This window comes from Pan paniscus, chromosome 15 (assembly GCF_029289425.2).
Source record: "Pan paniscus chromosome 15, NHGRI_mPanPan1-v2.0_pri, whole genome shotgun sequence".
Lineage (NCBI taxonomy): Eukaryota > Metazoa > Chordata > Mammalia > Primates > Hominidae > Pan > Pan paniscus.
The window spans coordinates 37,870,402-37,889,468 of record NC_073264.2 but is presented as its reverse complement, the minus strand read 5'-3'; the positions used below and the strand labels follow the sequence as shown (position 1 = coordinate 37,889,468).

At 38.4% G+C, this 19,067-nt stretch overlaps 1 protein-coding gene across 1 annotated transcript in view; it reads right to left on the bottom strand.

The window, feature by feature from the left end:
- The window catches only part of PAX9 (paired box 9), a 119,659-nt gene extending 103,587 nt beyond the window's left edge, over positions 1–16,072 (bottom strand). The window contains exons 1-2 of the mRNA XM_034937460.3: positions 15,721–16,072; positions 3,789–3,857 (exon numbers count right to left, since the gene is read on the bottom strand). The gene's annotated coding sequence lies outside the window, so the exon portion shown is untranslated. The remainder of the gene's footprint in view (positions 1–3,788; positions 3,858–15,720) is intronic.
- Positions 16,073–19,067: the final 2,995 nt, after the last annotated feature.

Below are 19,067 nucleotides of genomic sequence, written 5' to 3'. Positions count from 1 at the left end.
TTTTCTTTCCTCATTGTTCAATGGATCTTACATCTCAGCACGTCTCTTATCTGACCAATTTAGCACTTCAGTATCTTAAATAATGTGCTCCTGATGGGTTAGAAGGAAGTTATTTGAGCCCAGGTTAACCTATACTTTCCCTTCTGACAATGGTATTTAGACATTTATTATTCTCTTGCCTTGTTGACACCATTAATTTGTCTCTTTCTCTCTCTCTCTCTTCACTACCTTTAAAACATTTTTGACTCACGAATAAACGGCCCAGGCAGGATAGTTGTGGGCTTAGCATGGCTGAATATTTTGTTAAACATGTTTATCTTTTCTGGGTGTATCAGTTAACCAGCCTAAGCAGGTTATTTGTAAACATGAACAATAGTCAAGAGAGTTTTCTGAATGCCGAGAAAGTACTGTCCCTACCCCAGGGCAAGGTGATTTCTGTGACTGTGATTCCATCAGTTAGTATTCAAAATTTGCATGAGAAATTGTATCCCTTTGGGTCACTTATCATTTTTCCAAGCCATGCTGTGGGAGAGGTTTTACTAAATAGTATCTTAATTATTTTCAGAATTCCAATTCTGTACCTGTTTATTTCCCTCCACCTCCATTTCCCCCCATAATTAAAGGTGTATGGTATTTCCCTTTCTCCTTTGTACCCACCACTCATGTTACTCAGTCTGTAAGTCCAACAAAGAATTGAGCAGTATTCCTTTGATGCTGAGCCATAGAGTGGTGACTTAACTTTAGAGAAAAACCAGGAAGAATTGCTTAGGCTATTAAACAGTCGAGTTCTCCTTCAACCCTATTTTTTCCATATCTCTCTCAAATTCTCAAGCACAGAGATTCTCATTTTTTCCAACCATGTCCAGTGGAGAGTTTTATTATTTATCCAGGAAAGTAACATTATCACATATTAGAGGTAGAGATCATTTCTCTTCAATAACCTGCCCTATGGACTAATAAAAAATTTCTAGGTCTTTACTGAAGTCATGTAATTTCAAAAGCTGCTATAGTTTCACAGAGCTTCTATCAGTAGGGTGCTATGGAAGAAACCTCTGAGGGGGCTTTGGTCATGCTTTATTTCCTCCTGTATTCTGACTGGGTGGTCCTTTATGAGTCAACAGGTTTTCAAATGCTTTACCCTAGCTAAAAGCTCTGAATTGGACTGTCCCTTTTCTCTACTCCCAATACCAACTGCATTCTCTCTCTCTCTCTCTCTCTCTCTCTCTCTTTTCCCAGGGACTGGAAAGGCTATTTGGCAGAATTCACTAGGAAGGGAATGGAGTCTGTTTGCAAATTAAAGTAGAGACAAAAGTGTCCAGAAAAAAATCGTGAAAAGAGTCCTTGAATCTCTCACCTGAGATATCTTCCTCCTGTTATATCTTACTCCTCCGGCTTTGCTGAAGGATTGTGTATTAAGTAGCTATTCCTCCAACCCTGAAGAAGTTATCAGCTTTGGTTTAAATGATCCCTTGGTAGGTAAATTCTCAACTAGAGCCAACCCCAATTCATCATAACATGTCAGGGTCAGTGGCAATCAGATAAGCATCAGTACAATGGCAAGAACGCATTTTTACAACAAAATTGAAATGCAGAGTAAGAAACCCAAATTATCAGGAAAAGACAAAGAAACCTGGTATGGTGAGTAAAGATAGAACTGCTTTCCTGGGGCACTGTTTTTACTGCCTCATCACACTGGTAGATTTAGTCATCTATCTGACCAAGTGTTCAGTTGTGCTCCTGATTCACTGAGAGAAGGTTTCATTTTTAACTCAAGTTAAAATGTTGAGAAAGGGGAGGATTTTCTTATTTCTCATTTGTGGATGCAGCATTATCTTAAATAAGGCTAGTCAATTTACCAATGTGGTGCTGCATGGGAGCAGAGAGGACTAACAAAATAAAATAGATCTGCCAGAATTTTGATGTTCAGGAGACACTACAAGAATCCTCCCTCTCCTCACTGAGCTTAGCACTGATTAAGAGAAAAGTGAATATATATTCAAATAGCACAGGTATGCGCAACAATGGGAGGACCTAATTCCACAATTGCATTTTAATTATATAAATATACTATGCATGAATGTACTACACATATAAGTGGGTATGAAACAGATTTTGGAAATGTTGGGTTCTTTTAATAAGAAAGAAAAACTCTGATTTATAATCCCACTTATCAAACCCATATAGGACGAATATTTTCTTTGTAAGATAATATGGAAAGCACAGAAATGTGTAAATAAGCTATGCTCTTAAATCTATCTGTTTTCATAATGACATTTGCTCTCTCATTAGTAGAATAGTAGTGTAATGAATAGGAGACCCAGGTAAACTATTAAAACGTAAGGGAGGAAATCTCATTTGCATCATTGTAAACTATAACCACAAAGAGAAGTTACTGAGACCATATTGACGTGGTGGAAAGAACAATTCCCCCTTTATCCTTGCTTCCCCTTCTCTGCAGCCTCTGATTGTTCCCCTCTTCCAAGAATCATGTATTGGAAACCACAACCATTTCTGCCATTAACAAGGTGAAAACTAGACTATGGAGAAGGTCATAAGGGTATAGACAGAAGGAATTGGCTGCCTGTTTCTCACTTGGCAGGATATGTGGGTTTGGGCAGGGCTATAAGGTTTTCAGGGAAACTCTACCTCACAAGCACCACTACCTAAAGCTTGTGCCAAGTAAGCCTTAGAACATATGTGAATGATTCATTCTAAACTGATTTCAGAATGTTTAGTTGCCTTCAATCCTTCTGAAAAGGCATCATTGCAATTTGTGTAGCATTAACTTTCTCCCACCATTGTCACCATATGACATCTTAGTCAACTGATCTGCAGCTACAAAGGAGGACCTAGAATTCTAACTTCTTAGCAATTAATGATGCTGTGAAGCCACAGGCAGATAAGTAATTTTCTGATTTTACTTACTCAGACTTGATAGAGGGCAAGAAAGCAATTTCTGTGAAGATGGGATCATAGCTCATTGTTTGCAAAGCAAAGGAAGCAAACAACAAAGTGCAAAGGCAACCTACAGGATGGGAGAAAATATTTGCACACTCTATATGTGATAAGGGATCAATATCCCAAATATATAAATAACTCACACATCTCAATAGCTTAAAAGAAACCCAATTATAAAATGGGCAAAAGGGCTGGGTGCAGTGGTTCACGCCTGTAATCCCAGCACTTTGGGAGGTCGAAGCGGGCAGATCATGAGGTCAGGAGATCGAGACCATCCTGGCCAACATGTTGAAACCCCATCTCTACTAAAAATACAAAAAAATTAGCCAGGTGTGGTGGTGGGCACCTGTAATCCCAGCTACTCGGGAGGCTGAGGCAGGAGAATGGCGTGAACCTGGGAGGTGGAGATTGCAGTAAGCTGACATCGTGTCACTGCACTCCAGCCTGGGTGACAGAGTGAGACTCTGTCTCAAAAAAAAAAAAAAAAAAAAGCAAAAAATCTGAATAGATATTTCTCAAAAAAAGGACATACAGATGGCCAAAAGATACATGGAAAGGTGCTCAATATCAATGATCATCAGAGAAATTCAAATAAAAACCACAATGAGATATCACCTCATGCCTATTAGGATGGCTGTTAGCAAAAAGTCAAGCAATAAGTGTAGGCTAGGATGAAAAGAAAAGGGAATCCTAGTGCACTCTTGGTGGGAATGTGAATTGCTATGACCATTAAGAACAGTATGAAGGTGCCTCAAAAATTAAAAATAGAACTACCATATGATCAGCAATCCCACTGCTGGGTATACATCCAAAGGAAATGAAATCAGTACCTTGAAAAGACATCTGTATCTTCATGTTCATTGCATCATTATTCATAATAGCTAAGAGGCGGCAACAACCTATGAATGGATAAAGGAAATGTAATATTTTAATGGAATATTATTTCACCACAAAAGAAGGAAATTCTGCCATGTTGGACAACATGGATGAAACTGGATAACATTATGCTAAGTAAAATACTCCAGGCAGAGAAAGACAAATGCTGTATGATCTCACTTATATGTGGAATCTAAAAATGTCTCAAACACACAGAAACAGAGTAGAAGAGCAAAGGTGGGGACTATGGAGAAATGTTAGTAAAAGGCCACAAACTTTCAGTTATAAGATGAACAAGTTCTAAGATACAGCATGGGTGGTGATGGGTATGTAAATTAATTTGACTGTGGTAATCATTACACAGTGTACCCATATCAAATCATCACATTGTACACCTTGGATGTATACAATCTATGTTTGTCATTTAAATGAAAAAAGTAGTTCATCATTTAATTTTTTTTAAAAAAAAGCCAAAATGTCTACCAAAAAAATTCAAATTAACTCTCTTAATCATTCTGTTGACCCTTAACTTTATGAACATAGCTATCTATGGCTGCTCTATCCAGCTGATACTTTCTCATAACCTCATGGCTCTTGCTCGAGACTTTCCTTCATCCTGGTTCTAGGAGGTCCTCACCAAGACCTCCTCGATTCCCACGTTTGATTACACACTGATGACCTTGGAACCCTCAGGTCATCTCAGGGAAGTCCACTGTGCTTTCATCATCCAGTCATCACACTTTTGCCCTGGAACTTTTTTTAGACTATACGTTTTGCTAGAAAATGTTCTCCTCTATAAGTCACCAGACTCTTTTCTTCAAGTGGTTTCAGTTTCAGAACTTCTACTTTGTCCATAAAGCTTTCCCTAATGAATTGAAAGAGAAGAATTCTTGTTAGGTCTATCCGGTCTAAAGCTGCAACTAAAGTCAAAACTCTTTCACTCCAAAGGCAGTGTGATAGAGTGGATAGAGCATGGACTTGGGCATTAATGAAGCCTTGATTCTGAAGTAAAAAATTTCATGTTGGTTGTCACACTGATTGTGTGCAATTACTTTTAGTCTCAGTGTCTTCAACCTTCATCTAGAGATAATGTCATCTACCACATATGGTTAATACCCATATTAAATGCATGTATACATGTATAGTATCTGATACTTGGCACTGAATAAATGTAGTCCCTACTCCATTCTATAGAATGCGTATCTTTTACATATGTCCAATATAATATTCAATTTGTTTACTTGATTACAGAGTCAGCCTGGACTAGGTTTTGTAGAAACATACAACCCTAACACAACAGTGCTTTAACTACAAAGGTTTGTTTCTTATTTATGTTCCATGTCCCTGCAGCCTTGCTCCATTTTGTTTTTATTCTAGGAACTGAACAGAAGAAGCAATTCCTTATATAGGACATTTCAGTCTTATGGCAGAAAGGAAAGAGAACATGGCAGAACCATGAGATGGCTGTTAAAGCTTTTGATTGAAAAGGGCATGTATCACTTCTCACATTTCATTGGCTAAAGCAAAGCCACATGATCAAACTTGAGATCAGCATGACAGGGAGGGGTATTACAGATAAGACTTTGAAAAATAATACACTCTATGACATTTGTATTTTTCTTAAATGTTTAATTTATAGCCAAATATTATGCATGCTTGCAATGTTAATTATCTTCTAAACTTCCAGAAGAAGAACTATGGCAATGTGATATTTCACACTATAAAGCATATACTACATGCATGATATACTTTACACTATAGACTCCAGAAGAATTCGGGAACTATGTCTTTTCCCACTACCTTGAGCAACATCTACACCACAGGCTCTTGGTGACATTTGGGAGAGTGTTCATCACTCAATTTTACAGGCAGGTCGAATGGCTCCAGAACACAGTCATTAGGAATGAGGAAAGGCACTGTGTTTACCTGCCTAATTTGAGGGCTGTTCCTGTGGAGACTATTCTATCATGACTCATCTGTAGGATGATAAAAACCACTGCAAGGACCCAATTGCATTCTCATTTGTTTTATTACTTAATCATTCTAGACAGTCAACTTATGTTATGATATGGGTATCAGAACAATGCAAGGACAAACAACAGTAATTCAAAAAACAGCAGATAAATTTGTCAGTCTAGTTTCCAGATAAATCCACAGCATAGCCTGGTATATTACCTGACAGAGATAAACACACAACCACACAAAACTTGTTTTTAATTTAGGCCCACAATTTTTTTTTTTTGAGATGGAGTCTCGCTCTGTTGCCCAGGCTGGAGTGCAGTGGCGCCATCTCAGTTCACTGCAACCTCTGCTTCCCGGGTTCAAGCAATTCTCCTCTCCCAGCCTCCCGAGTAGCTGGGACTACAGGCACACGCCACCATATCCGGCTAATTTTTGTATTTTTAGTAGAGACAGGGTTTCACAATGTTGGCCAGGCTGGTCTCAAACTCCTGACCTCATGATCTGCCCGCCTTGGCCTCCCAAAGTGCTGGGATTACAAGCATAAGCCACTGCGCCCGGTCTTAGGCCCACAATTATTTTTTATCCAATTGTCAATTGATGAGTATTTGTATCATTGTATTTTATATAATTTTTATTGTTACATAAAACACTGAAATGAACTTTCTTATAGGTGTTGAGCATCTGCATCAATATTTCTTAAGGATAAATTTCTAAGTGTGGATTGTTGGCTGAAGTGGTGTATATACATCTCTAGGGCTTTTGATTCCAAACCATTAGTCCTTCCATCTTTCACTATCTCCCAGTCCTTTGATGCTCTCACTTCCCACCTTACCCAACTTAAGTTTCACAACAAATCATTATTACTCCCTTGCACATACCCTCAACCCCCATTCCCCCTCACTTTATTGTACTTGTGACAAAACTATAACTCTTTTTTTTTTTTTTTTTTTTTGAGACGGAGTCTCGCTCTGTCGCCCAGGCTGGAGTGCAGTGGCGCGATCTCGGCTCACTGCAAGCTCCGCCTCCCGGGTTCACGCCATTCTCCTGCCTCAGCCTCCCGAGTAGCTGGGACTACAGGCGCCCGCCACCACGCCCGGCTAATTTTTTGTATTTTTAGTAGAGACGGGGTTTCACCGTGTTAGCCAGGATGGTCTCGATCTCCTGACCTCGTGATCCACCCGCCTCGGCCTCCCAAAGTGCTGGGATTACAGGCGTGAGCCACCGCGCCCGGCCAAAACTATAACTCTTGTTAAATCTAATTCTCATCTACTCTGTACCTGCACTCAGCTACTCTCCAATGCCCCTCTCTGACATGTCTATTAAGCTTGATCATGTGGCTTTGCTTTAGCCAATGAAATGTGAGAAGTGAGACACACCCTTTGCATTCAGAAGCTTTAACGGCCATCTTGTGGTTCTGCCATGATCTCTTTCCTCTCTGCCACAAGACGGAAATGTCCTATATGGGGAATTGTTCCTTCTCTTTGGGTCCCAGAATGAAATGTATAATAAGTAAACATTTAACTGTAAAACAAACTTCCCAACTATTTTCCAAATTGGCTATACCATTTTGCACCTGCAACCAGGCAGCTGGAGAAAAATGCACGACCATATTGACTGGTCTCATGTTAAAGTTATGACCACCAACTTCAAATGGGTCCTTAATGTTGGCAGGTCATCATGCTAGTTGTTTTCAGACCATTCATTCTCCCACTATGCTTCTTGGCTATTTCACACGATTTTATTTTTCTCAACTGCCTCCTCTCCCATCCTTGCATTCAGGTTTCTACCTCACTGTGAAAACTGAAGCAACCAGAAGAGAGAACAAACACTCAAGGCTCCTCCCACCACATTACTGTCTTCATGGCAAGTGTTCTATTACACTCTGTCTTCCCAGCTGTTACTACAGATGAGTGGTCCCTGCTCCTGGCTACTCCAAGGATGTCACTCTAGCAATACTGCTCTCTTGCTTCTTTATTATCATTTTTCATCTACTGCCTCATTCCTATCAGCATACAAACATGCTGCCATTCCCCCATCTTAAAAATAAAACTATTTTCTCTTGACCCGCCTTCCTTGCCAACTATCATCCCCTTAGCAAAACTCTTTAAATTCTTTTGTCTGTACTCAGTCTTCAATTTCTCCCTTCCATTTTTTAAAATATAGTCATCATTGAGGTAGACTATAATAAAACTATAGAAAGAATGGGGTTTCACCATGTTGGCCAGGATGGTCTCAATCTCTTGACCTTGTGATCCACCTACCTTGGCCTCCCGAAGTGCTGGGATTACAGGCGTGAGCCACCGTGTCCAGCCATCATTTTATGTCTTTGGCGTTTTTATAATGGTATTAAAAAATTTAATTTCTAATTGCTCATTACTGTTATACAAAATACAATTAGGTGTTGTATATTGGTTTTGCATATTGCAACCTTGCTGAATTTACTTATTATTTCTCTTAATTTTATATATACCTTAGGATATTCTGTTATCTGCAAATAATGGCAGTTTTACTTCTTATTTTCTTCTGTATGCCTTTTATTTTTATTTATGCATTATTACATTGCCTACAACCTCTACTGCAATGTTAAGCAAAAGGACTGAAATGGAATCCTTGCCTTGTTTCTGATTTTAGGGGGAATGCAGTGAGTCTTTCATCAATAAGTACGATGTTAGCTGTAAGATTTCTTTTTTTTTTTTTTTTTTTTTGAGACAGGGTCTTGCTCTGTCACTCAAACTGTAATGCAGTGGCGTGATCACTGCTGAGTGCAGCCTGAACTTCCTGGGCTCAAGTGATCCTCCCACCTCAGCCTCCCAAGTAGCTGGGATCACAGGCACATGCCACCATGCCTGGCTAATATTTTTATTTTTTGTAGAGATGGAGTTTCACTATGTTGCCCAGGCTGGTCTTAAACTCCTTGACCCAAGCAATCTTCCCACCTTGGCCTCCCAAAGTGCTGGGATTACAGTCATGAGCCACCATGCCTGGCCAATATTTTTTTTATGCCCTTTATAAAGTTGAGAAAGTTCTCCTGTATTCTGTGAAAAAATGTTGTGTTTTCTTATATGATTTTTCTGCATCTACTGATTCTGCATCTACTGCATCTACTGATTCAATTCTTATTTTAGTCTATTAACATGATGGATTACATAGACTTTTTCTGTTTTTATTAAAAAAATTGTGGTATAAGAACCTAAAATTTTTTGTGATTTTTGAATGTTAAACCAACTTCACATTCTTGGTATAAATCCTCAATTTACTGTGATTTTTAAAAAATATGTGTTTCTGGATTCAATTTTCTCAAAGGTTTATAAAGGAGTTTTCCATATATTCATGAGGGATACTGGTCTGCAGGGTTTTCGTTTTTATTTTTTTAAATATCTTTATCTGATTTTTGCCAGACATTGTGGCTCACGCCTGTAATCCCAGCACTTTGGAAGGCCAAGGCAAGTGGATCACTTGTGGCCAGGAGTTTGAGACCAGCCTGGCAACAGGGAAAAACCCTATTTCTACTAAAAATACAAAAATTAGCTTGGTATGGTGGCGCGCACCTGTAATCCCAGCTGCTGGGGAGGCTGAGACATAAGAAGCACTTGAACCTGGGAGGCAGAAATTGCAGTGAGCTGAGATTGCACTGCTGTATTCCAGCCTAGGCAACAGAATGAGACTATGTCTCAAAAAATAACGAAATGAAATAAAATAAAATATATTTATCTGTTTTTGGTACTGGGATTAATGCTTGTCTCATAAAATGACTTGGAAATTGTTCCTTCCTCTTCTATTTTCTGAAAAAGTTTTAGTAGAATTGGTACTATTTCTTCTCTTTGTTTAGTTCTGTTGACCAGTAATACCACATGAGTCTGGTATTTTCTTTGTGGGAAGGTGCTAAACTATGAATTCAACCTCTTTAATAGATATAGAGCTATTCAGGTTATCCATATCCAGTCTTGAGTAAGACTGGTAGTTTGTGTGTTTAAAGCAATTTTTTCATTAAAACTAAGTTATCAAATATATTGGCATACATTTTTTTCATAACATTCCCTTATTATCATTACAATGTCTTAGGATCTGTGTGAACCCCCCCCTTTTTATTCCTCACATTCATAATTTTTGCCTGTCTCTTTCTCTCTTGACCAATCTGGCTATACTTTTATCAATTTCAGTTATCTTTTTAAAGAACAAATTTTTTGTTTTATTTATTTTTGTTTTTTATTCTACATTGATTTGCAGTCATATCTTCATTTTTCATTCTTTCCACTTACTTTGCATTTAATTTGGTCTTTTTCCCTAGTTTTAGGTAGAAAGTTAGATTATTGATTTTAGGCCTTTCTTATTTTTTAACATAAGCATTTATTACTGTAAAGTTTTTTCTAAACATTGTTTTTGTTGCATCCCACACATTTTGATACACTGTGTTTCCTTTTCCTTTACTTCAAATTATTTCTAATTTCTCTTACAGTTTATTTTTTGACCCATGGGTTATTTTAAAGTATATTTTTAATTTCCAAATATTTTAGGATTTTTTTCAAATATATTTTTCTTCTTTATTTCTACTTTAACTCCATTGTGGTCAAAGAATGTGTTCTAGGCCAGGCGTGGTGGCTTAGGCCTGTAGTCCCAGCACTTTGGGAAGTGGAGGCAGGCTGATTACTTGAGCCTAGGAGTCTGAGATCAGACTGGGCAACATGGCAAAACCCGTCTCTACAAAAAGTACAAAAAATTAGCCAGGTGTGGTGGCACATGCCTGTAGTCTCAGCTACTTGAGGAGGATCACCTGAGCCCGGGAGGTTGCGGCTGCAGTGAGCGGAGATTGTGCCACTGCACTCTAGCCTGGGCAACAGTGAGTGAGACCCTGTATCAGAAAAAAGAAAAAGGAGAATGTGCTGTACATGATTTCAGTTCTTTTTAACATATTGAATTTGTTTAATGCCTGAGCATATAGTCTCTGTTAGTAAATGTTTCATATGCCCTGGAAAAGAATGTATATTCTGTTGTAATTGAATAGAGAGTTCTATAAATGTCAAATAAGTCAAGTTGGTTGATAATGTTATTCTGGTCTTCTGTCTTTGTTCTAAAAAATTATTTTTACTTGTTCTATCTATTACTGACAGAGGAATGTTGAAATATCCAATTAAAATTGTGGATTGATGTATTTTTCCTTTCAGTTCTATCATTTTTTGACTCATTTATTTTGAAGCTCTATTATTAAATGCATATAAATTTTGGATTGTTATATCCTTTTGATTAATTGATCCCTTTAATATTATCAAATGCCCTTCTTTATCCTCAGTAATATTCTCTGTTCGGAAGTCTTTTCGGAGATAATATAGCTACTCTTTTTTTCATCAGTGTTTTACATGTTATATATTTTCCATCCTTTTTACTTTAATCTGTGTGCTTTTACATAGATTAATATGTTAAAAATTGATTTTTAAAGTGATTTTCTTGTATACAATGTGTAATTGGGTTAGTATATATTTTATTTAATATCATAATCTCTGCCTTGTAATTGGAGTGATTAGAACATTTATATTAATGTAATTGTTGTATGTATGGTTGGGTTTAACTCTACCATCTTGCTGTTTGTTTCCTGTTTGTCTCATCTGTTTATTTTTCCTTTTATCCTGCTTCCTTTGGATTAAACAAGGATTTTTAAAATTACCTATTTTTATCCCCACTATTTATTTTTTACTTTTTCCAATTCTATTGCAGTGTAATTGACAAATAAAATTGTATATGTTTAAAGTATACAACATGATGATTTCTTTTACATGTATATTGCGAGATGATCACCACAATCAACTTAACACACGTATTACTCCACATAGTTAAGTTTGTGTGTGTGTGTGTTGAGAACACTTAAGATCTACTTTCTTAGCAAATTGCAATTAATCAATACAGTGTTATTAACCACAGTTACCATGCTCTATGTTGGATCTCTGAACCTATTCATCTTAAATCTGAAAGTTTTTACCCTTTGACTGACATTTCCCCATTTCCTTCACTCCCAACCCCGACAACTACATTTCTACTCTGATTTTATGAATTTGACTTTTTTAGATTCCATATATAAATGAGATCATACAGTATTTGTCTTTCTCTACCTGGCTTATTTCACTTAGCATTATGATCTCCAGTTTCATCTGTGTTGTGTATGGCAGGATTTCCTTCATGTTTATGGCTGAATAAACATTCCATTCTCTCTATAAAACGTATTCTTTATCCATTCACCCATGGATGGGCATTTAGGGTGTTTATATATCTTGATTATTTTAAATAATGCTGCAGTGAACACAAGGGTGCAGATATTTCTTCAAAATACTGTTTGCATTTCCTTCAGACATATACCAAGAGTGGGATTGCTAAATATATGCTAGTTCTATGTTTAACTTTTTGAGAAATCTTTCTACTGTTTTCCATAATGACTGTGCCAATTTACATACCTACTAACAGTACACAAGCATTGTCTTTTCTCCATATCCTCTCCAGCACTTGTTATTTTTCATCTTTTTGATAATAGCTATCCTAACAGGTGTGAGGTAATAGCTCATGTGATTTTATTTTTAAGATAGAGACTTGCTCTGTCATCTAGGCTGGAGTGCAGTGGCATAATCATAGATCAATGCAGCCTTAAATTCCTGGGCTCAATTGATCCTCCCACGTCAGCCTCCTGAGTAGCTAGAATACAGGTACATGCCACGATGCCTGGCTAATTTTAAAATCTTTTGTAGAGACGAGGCACTGTGTCGCCCAGGCTGGTCTCAAACTCCTGGCCTCAAGTGATTCCCCCTGCCTTGGCTTCCCACAATGCTGGGATTATAGGCATGAGCCACCATGCTCAGTCCGTCATTGTGATTTTGATTTGCATTTCCCTAATGATTTTATCTGCACATTTGGTTTACTAGCTATACTTGTTTTGTTTTTCAAAAAATTAATAGCTGCTCTAGGGTGTACAGTATACATCTTTAACTTATCACAGTCTACTTTCAAAAAATATTATACCATTTCATGTATAGTTTAAGAACCTTACAAAGGCATCCTTCCAAATTCCCCCTCATTCCTTTGTGCTATTGTTCTCAGATATTTTGCTTCTGTGTATGCTGTAAACCTTATAATACAGAGTTGTTAGTTTTGCTTATAGTCGATTACCTTTTAAAAACATTTTCTAAATCAGAGAAAACTTTTATATGTATTCACATGTTTACCATTTCTGGCACTTATTTCTTTGTGTAGATCCAGGAATCCTTTATTTCTTGTTGTATAGGGCTACTGGCAATTAACTTTCTAAGCTTTTGTTATCGTTGTTCTTTTTTAAAAAATTGTGGTAAGAACACTTAACGTAAGAGCTACCCTCTTAACAAACTTTTAAGTGTACAATACAGTATCGTTAACTACAGATTGGACAATAGATTTATAGAACTTAACCAACTTACAGAACTGAAATTTTATAATTGTCGAATAGCAACTCCTCCCCTCTTGTTGATCTTAAAATGGTTTTCTTTCACCTTGATTTTTGAAAGATATATTTTCATGGGTGTAGTATTCTGGGCCAACAGTTTATTTTATTTTATTTTTCTGTCAGCACTTTAAAGATGTTCTGTTGTCTTCTGACCTGTGTGGTTTCTGGTAAGTCAGCTGTCATTTTTTATCTTTGTTTCTCTTTATGTGGTGTATCTCTTTCCCCTGACTGCTTTAAAATGTTTTCTCATTATTAATGGATTTCAATAATTTGATTATGAAGTGCCTAAAGAGGTTTAATTTATATTTATTCCGCTTGGGGTTTTTGGATCTATGTTTTTTTTTAATTTCAACAAATTTGGATTTTGGGGGCCATTATTTCTTCAATTACATTTTATGTCCACTTCTCTTCCCCAAGTCTTCTCTCCTGCTAGGACTCCAGTTAAATGAATATGAGACACTTTGATTAGTCCCACAACTCACTAAGATTTTGTGCCATTTTTTTTCAGTATCATTTTCTCTTTGTGCTTCATGTTGGTTAGTTTCTATAGCAGTGTCTTCAAGTTCAGTTTTCTTTCCTGGTATGGCATTTTTTACCTCTAGAAGTTTTATTTGGCTCTTTTTAAATCTTCCATTTTTCTCCTCATCAAGTTTATGTTTCCCTTTACATCTTGACCATATTTATAAGATTGTGGTACTTGTTTTAAGGTTCTTGTCTATGAATTCCATGATGTATGGCTTTTCTGGGTCTGTTTCTGTTAATTGCTTTTTATTCTGGTTATAGGTAATATTTTTCTGCATCTTTAAAGACCTGGTAATTTTTAATTGGATACAAAATTGTAAATTTTGCTTTCTTTGTTACTGGCTTTAATGTATTCCTTTAAAGATTGTAGAGGTTTTTTGTTGTTGTTGTTGTTTTGTTTTTCCTGGCATTCAGTTAAGGTACTGGATTTTAAGTTTTTTTTTTAGAATGGGTCCAGAGAAACCTTTATTTTGGGACTAATTGAGTTCCATCACTAGGCATGAGCCTTCTGGGGATGCTAACTATTGTATGGAGTCTCTTTATTTTGGTTAGTGGGAACATGAATGCCTTCCAATTCTGTGTGATCTTCAGAATTGTTCTGGGAAGCCTTTTCCCAGCCTGGGGGTGTTTTATCTTATGTATGTTCAGATTAATACTCAGCCAAAGTCTCAAAGGGACTCCTCTTCAGATCTTCAGAGATTTTTCTCTGTGCAACACTCTTTTTTGGTACTCTGCCTTATAAGTTCTAGCCATTTTGGTATCCTCAGACCTGATCTTGATCTCTTTAGCTCAGCAGGCATGTCAGGTTCTTTATGTTCCCCTCCCTGCACTGCGGCTAAACACTGGCTCTCAGTAGTAAGCTAGGACATCCTAAAGTGCATCTCTTTTTTTTCCCTTCTCTCAGTGATCAGTCCTATGCTGCCTATTTCCCAACATCTGAAAATGATTATTTCTTCTATTTTCATCAAGCTTTCGAGTTGTTTATAATTGAAGAGTGATTCCTATTACTGCTAATTCTCCTTGGTCAAAGGAGAAGTCCCTCGGTTAGATTTTGCCCCACCATTCTGCTGAAACTCTTTGCATGAAGGCCACCAATGATCTCCAGATTGCTAAATCTAATATTGCCTGTATTTAAGATTCACAAAAGACAGTTAACTCTCCTTCAGAACTCATAAAACTATACAGATGGCAGAAGTAGAATGACATGTAAGAGCACTGAGTAAACCTATTTAGCACTTTATTTTTATTTTATTTTATTTTTCATTTTGGACACCTCAAGACCATTGAGTACTGTTTAGCACTTTAAATAAAATTAGTCATGAATTCTTAAAAGTTTCATAGACAGTGTGGAGCTTACCTAAGTGAAATGCACTTGTTTGGAAATGCACCTGGGATATTGTTTTTATTCAGGTATGGTGAGGCCAACACATGAGGAGACAGTTGCCACTGAAAAGGTAGTCTGTTTCTCACAGTTCTCAGGAGGAGGGAGCTTTCAGTACCACACAGGGACACATAGATTTCGAAATGTGGATCAGATGAGAGGCAGAAAGAGAAAAGGGAAAGCACGGGCAGAAGCCTTGATTGTGGTTGTCATGGGAAAGGATGGGAGAGAAAGGGTAAGGAGCCAAGCAGGGGTAGGATTGGATGGTTTGAATAATTTCTATGGGCTCTGGGCTATTGGGGTGGTCCTCAGTTGTCCACTGCATGGCCCTGGAATGATTAGAGCAGAGGAATATTGCCTTCTGAAGTGTAAAAACCAGCTAGAGATGGTTTGAAGTAAGAGTTCTGGACTAGTTAGTTTGCATACGAAAGGCATGCTCACAGGCAAGTTGTTTGCTATCTCAGAAATTAATTAACCCTGGGAGGGGCAGGTCCCAAGTTGTCAAAGCATCATAAAATGCAGAAAAAAAACATGACTAATACACAACTATAACAAACTGACCAACCTCACGGAGACTTGTCTTCATCAGGGAATGAGAGAGGGGAGACAAAGTGATTCCTGGAGGGCTTGGTCCAGTCATGAGTCCAGAGGCCAGAACCCAGAGCCACTGTAGTGAATGGGCCGCTGTCTTCTCACAGCTGGGTCTCTACAGTCTTCTTGCTGCTGGTTTTACTTTTCCTCTTCACACTGTAATCATGGTAATGTTTATAATGTATGCCTGATCATATTGCTCATCCACTTACACTCTGCAGTGGCTACCCATTATTCATAGAATCAAGTTGAAACTTCCTAACATGGGATTCAGCTAATATTTAGTCTCATTTCTTGCCATAAGTCACTCCCCCTCAGTGCCCTACATGCACCAAATCCTGTCCCCCACCAAACACACAATGTAATCAGCTATACTGAATTTCCCCCAGTTCTTTAAAAACATCGATCTCCTTTTTCTTTCTTCATACTTGTTCCCTTTTGTTCTAACTTCGAAGAATCCTTCAGAAATTGACTCAAGCATATTGTCCTCAGAGAGGTTTTTCTTGACCGTCCTCCAATCCAGGCCGGCTCAAGGGACCCACTCAATCTTCACACAGCACTCTGCTTCCCCATCATGGCTCTAACCACACTTCTCTAATTGCCTATTTACTTCTGTCAGTTGCTATGAGGACAGTGCCCATATAAGTCGTGTTCACCTCTGTATTTGCAGCACCTAGTACAGTGCATGGCCCATGGCGGTCTTTCAGGAAACATATCTAAAATGCATGTAAATGAATGAAGTAGCAGTGCTATAGGACTAGGCCTGGGTGGGATTTAGGTGTTCCCAGAAGGGGCCTGAGCTGACACTGATCTGAGAAGTGCCTCGGGCTTCTAACACTCTTTCTGCTGGGATAACTGCGGTTGGGGCTAGGTTGGGGAGGCCGTAAACCATTCCTGACACTGAATGAGAACCAAACTAGTCTCCAGGGAAGAGAGAAGAGGAAATATAGCATTTTGTTGGGAAATTTGTCCTCAGTAAGTTCACTCTGGGTCATTTAGTTTTTTATGCCCAAAAAAGTTAACACACCCATCAGTAACAGTGAGTGCTCTGATCTTAAATTTGTTTAAAATCAGGACAGGGATGACTACACATAACAAAAGAAGGTGAGTCACAAGAAATCCAGTGTTATTAAGAAAATATATGCCGGGCACAGTGGCTTACACCTGTAATCCCAGAACTTTGGGAGGCCAAGGCAGGCGGATCACGAGGTCAGGAGACTGAGACCATCCTGGCCAACATGGTGAAACCCCATCTCTACTAAAAATACAAAAATTAGCTGGGCATAGTGGCACGTGCCTGTAATCCCAGCTACTCGGGAGGTTGAGGCAGGAGAATCACTTGAACCACGGAGTCAGAGGTTGCAGTGAGCCAAGATCGCACCACCGCACTCTAGCCTGGTAATAGAGTGAGCCTCCGTCTGAAAAAAAAAAAAAAGCAATAACACTTTATAAACATTGTGATATTTATTTTCATTTTCAGCATTAACAGAGGTGACAAATATTACGTGTCCATTTTTCTGAACCTATAGCTAAAGCCATCTTTTCCAGAGAAAGAATGAAATTTTTAAAATATTTGAGAAAGAAATCTCCAAATGCTAAAGAAACCTCTGTATAGGAAAGGAAGTTACTCACACATCTACAAAGGAAGAAGAGATGGGGAAGAAGCTCTGGAGGTGCTGAATAGCTCTAGTACATTTTGATTGAGGTCTAGACTAGAGAAACTAGCCTAAAATTACAGTAGGACGTATTAGGTTAGACAGCAGAGGAAGAGATCAAGAGATCCAACTCTCTCTCTCTCACACACACACACACACACACACACACTCACACACACACCCCTCACACACATTAGCAGATTGTTGTATACTGAGTTTGTTTAAAAGACAGGGGTATATCCAGGCTACTTTTTCCAAGGCAACTTTAAACATTAAATGACAGATGTTTTTCTTCCTCTAGCAGTTCCTTTTGTAAAAGGAGGGGACTCTACACTTTTAGATTTCTCTTGTTTGGAACCTTGTCAGCATTGCTTTGCCCATTTCAAGAAAATGTTTTCAGAAATTGTGAACATTGCTGATAACATCAGTTCCCTCATCAGAAAAGCAATCAAGCTGGTGTGCATGCACTCTGGATGGTATATGGGGGTGGTCACTGGGAATGGTAGGCCTCTTCCTTGTTATTATGTGTTACTAACCAGAATTTGGGAAATATATTTGACTATAAATTCTTGATATCAAATCTGCCAGCACCAGCCAGAGATAGGAATAATAGATATCAAGTTAAAGGCAGATTTAAGTGACTGTAGTTTAGGCAAGCACTTGCTAAAAGTTAGGGCAGGGGTCCCCAACCCCCAGGCCCCAGACCAGTACCAGTCCATGGTCTATTAGGAACTGGGCCGCACAGCAGGAGGTGAGCAGCGGGCAGGTGAGTGAGTGAAGCTTCATCGGTATTTACAGCTGATCCCCATCGCTGGCATTACTGCCTGAGCTCCACCTCCTGTCAGATAAGCAGCAGCATTTGATTCTCACAGGGGCATGAATCCTACTGTGAACTGTGCATGTGAGGGATCTAGGTTGTGTGCTCCTTATTTTTGTTGCTGATGTTGTTTAGTGTGGGCTGGGGGTGGGGCGGAGGGGAAAGGAGAAGTGTTCTAGCTGGGAGCACCCTCCGGGCATGGAACACAGGTCCTACCTGGAAAGGTCTAAGATTCTCTCATCTGTCCTCCTATGGTGTATTAAGCACCACAGCTGCAGGAGATCAGAATTTTACTGTTTAACTAATGCTGGTTTTCTTACAGCCTACCCTGTATCTCCAGTTTTAGTTCCTATTATTATAAGTTTTTCTGGCCTAGTCCCTGAACCTTTAGAACTTAAATTTCTCTCTGGCTCTTGGCCTGTACTATGACACGAATTTTCGTATTTGTTTTTCTCTCTACGTGTGTTAGCAAAATTGAAGTTTTGAATAAAAGTGTTGTCAAATGATAAAATGTATGGTTGTCAAATATTTATCTATAAGTCTTTTCCTTTATTAAAATAAAAACTCAATTCGTGATTATTGTAGAAAGTTGGAAGCATAAAACAGTCCAATAACCAGTTGTTTGAAAAGCTAAGGGAAAGCCAGTTGTGTTTTGCTGGTGGCAAAATTGAAGGTGCACTGATTCTGGAATAAGAAAACATGGGTTCAAATAGAGGTTCTGCAGTTGCCTGGCTTCACGGTCTTTAACACGTCAGTAAAATTGAGGCAAAAATTAAATGCCTTACTCTGAAAAGGCATGCATGCGGGAGGGCCCACACAAAGTAGCCACCCAGTAAAAGGTTAAGAGAC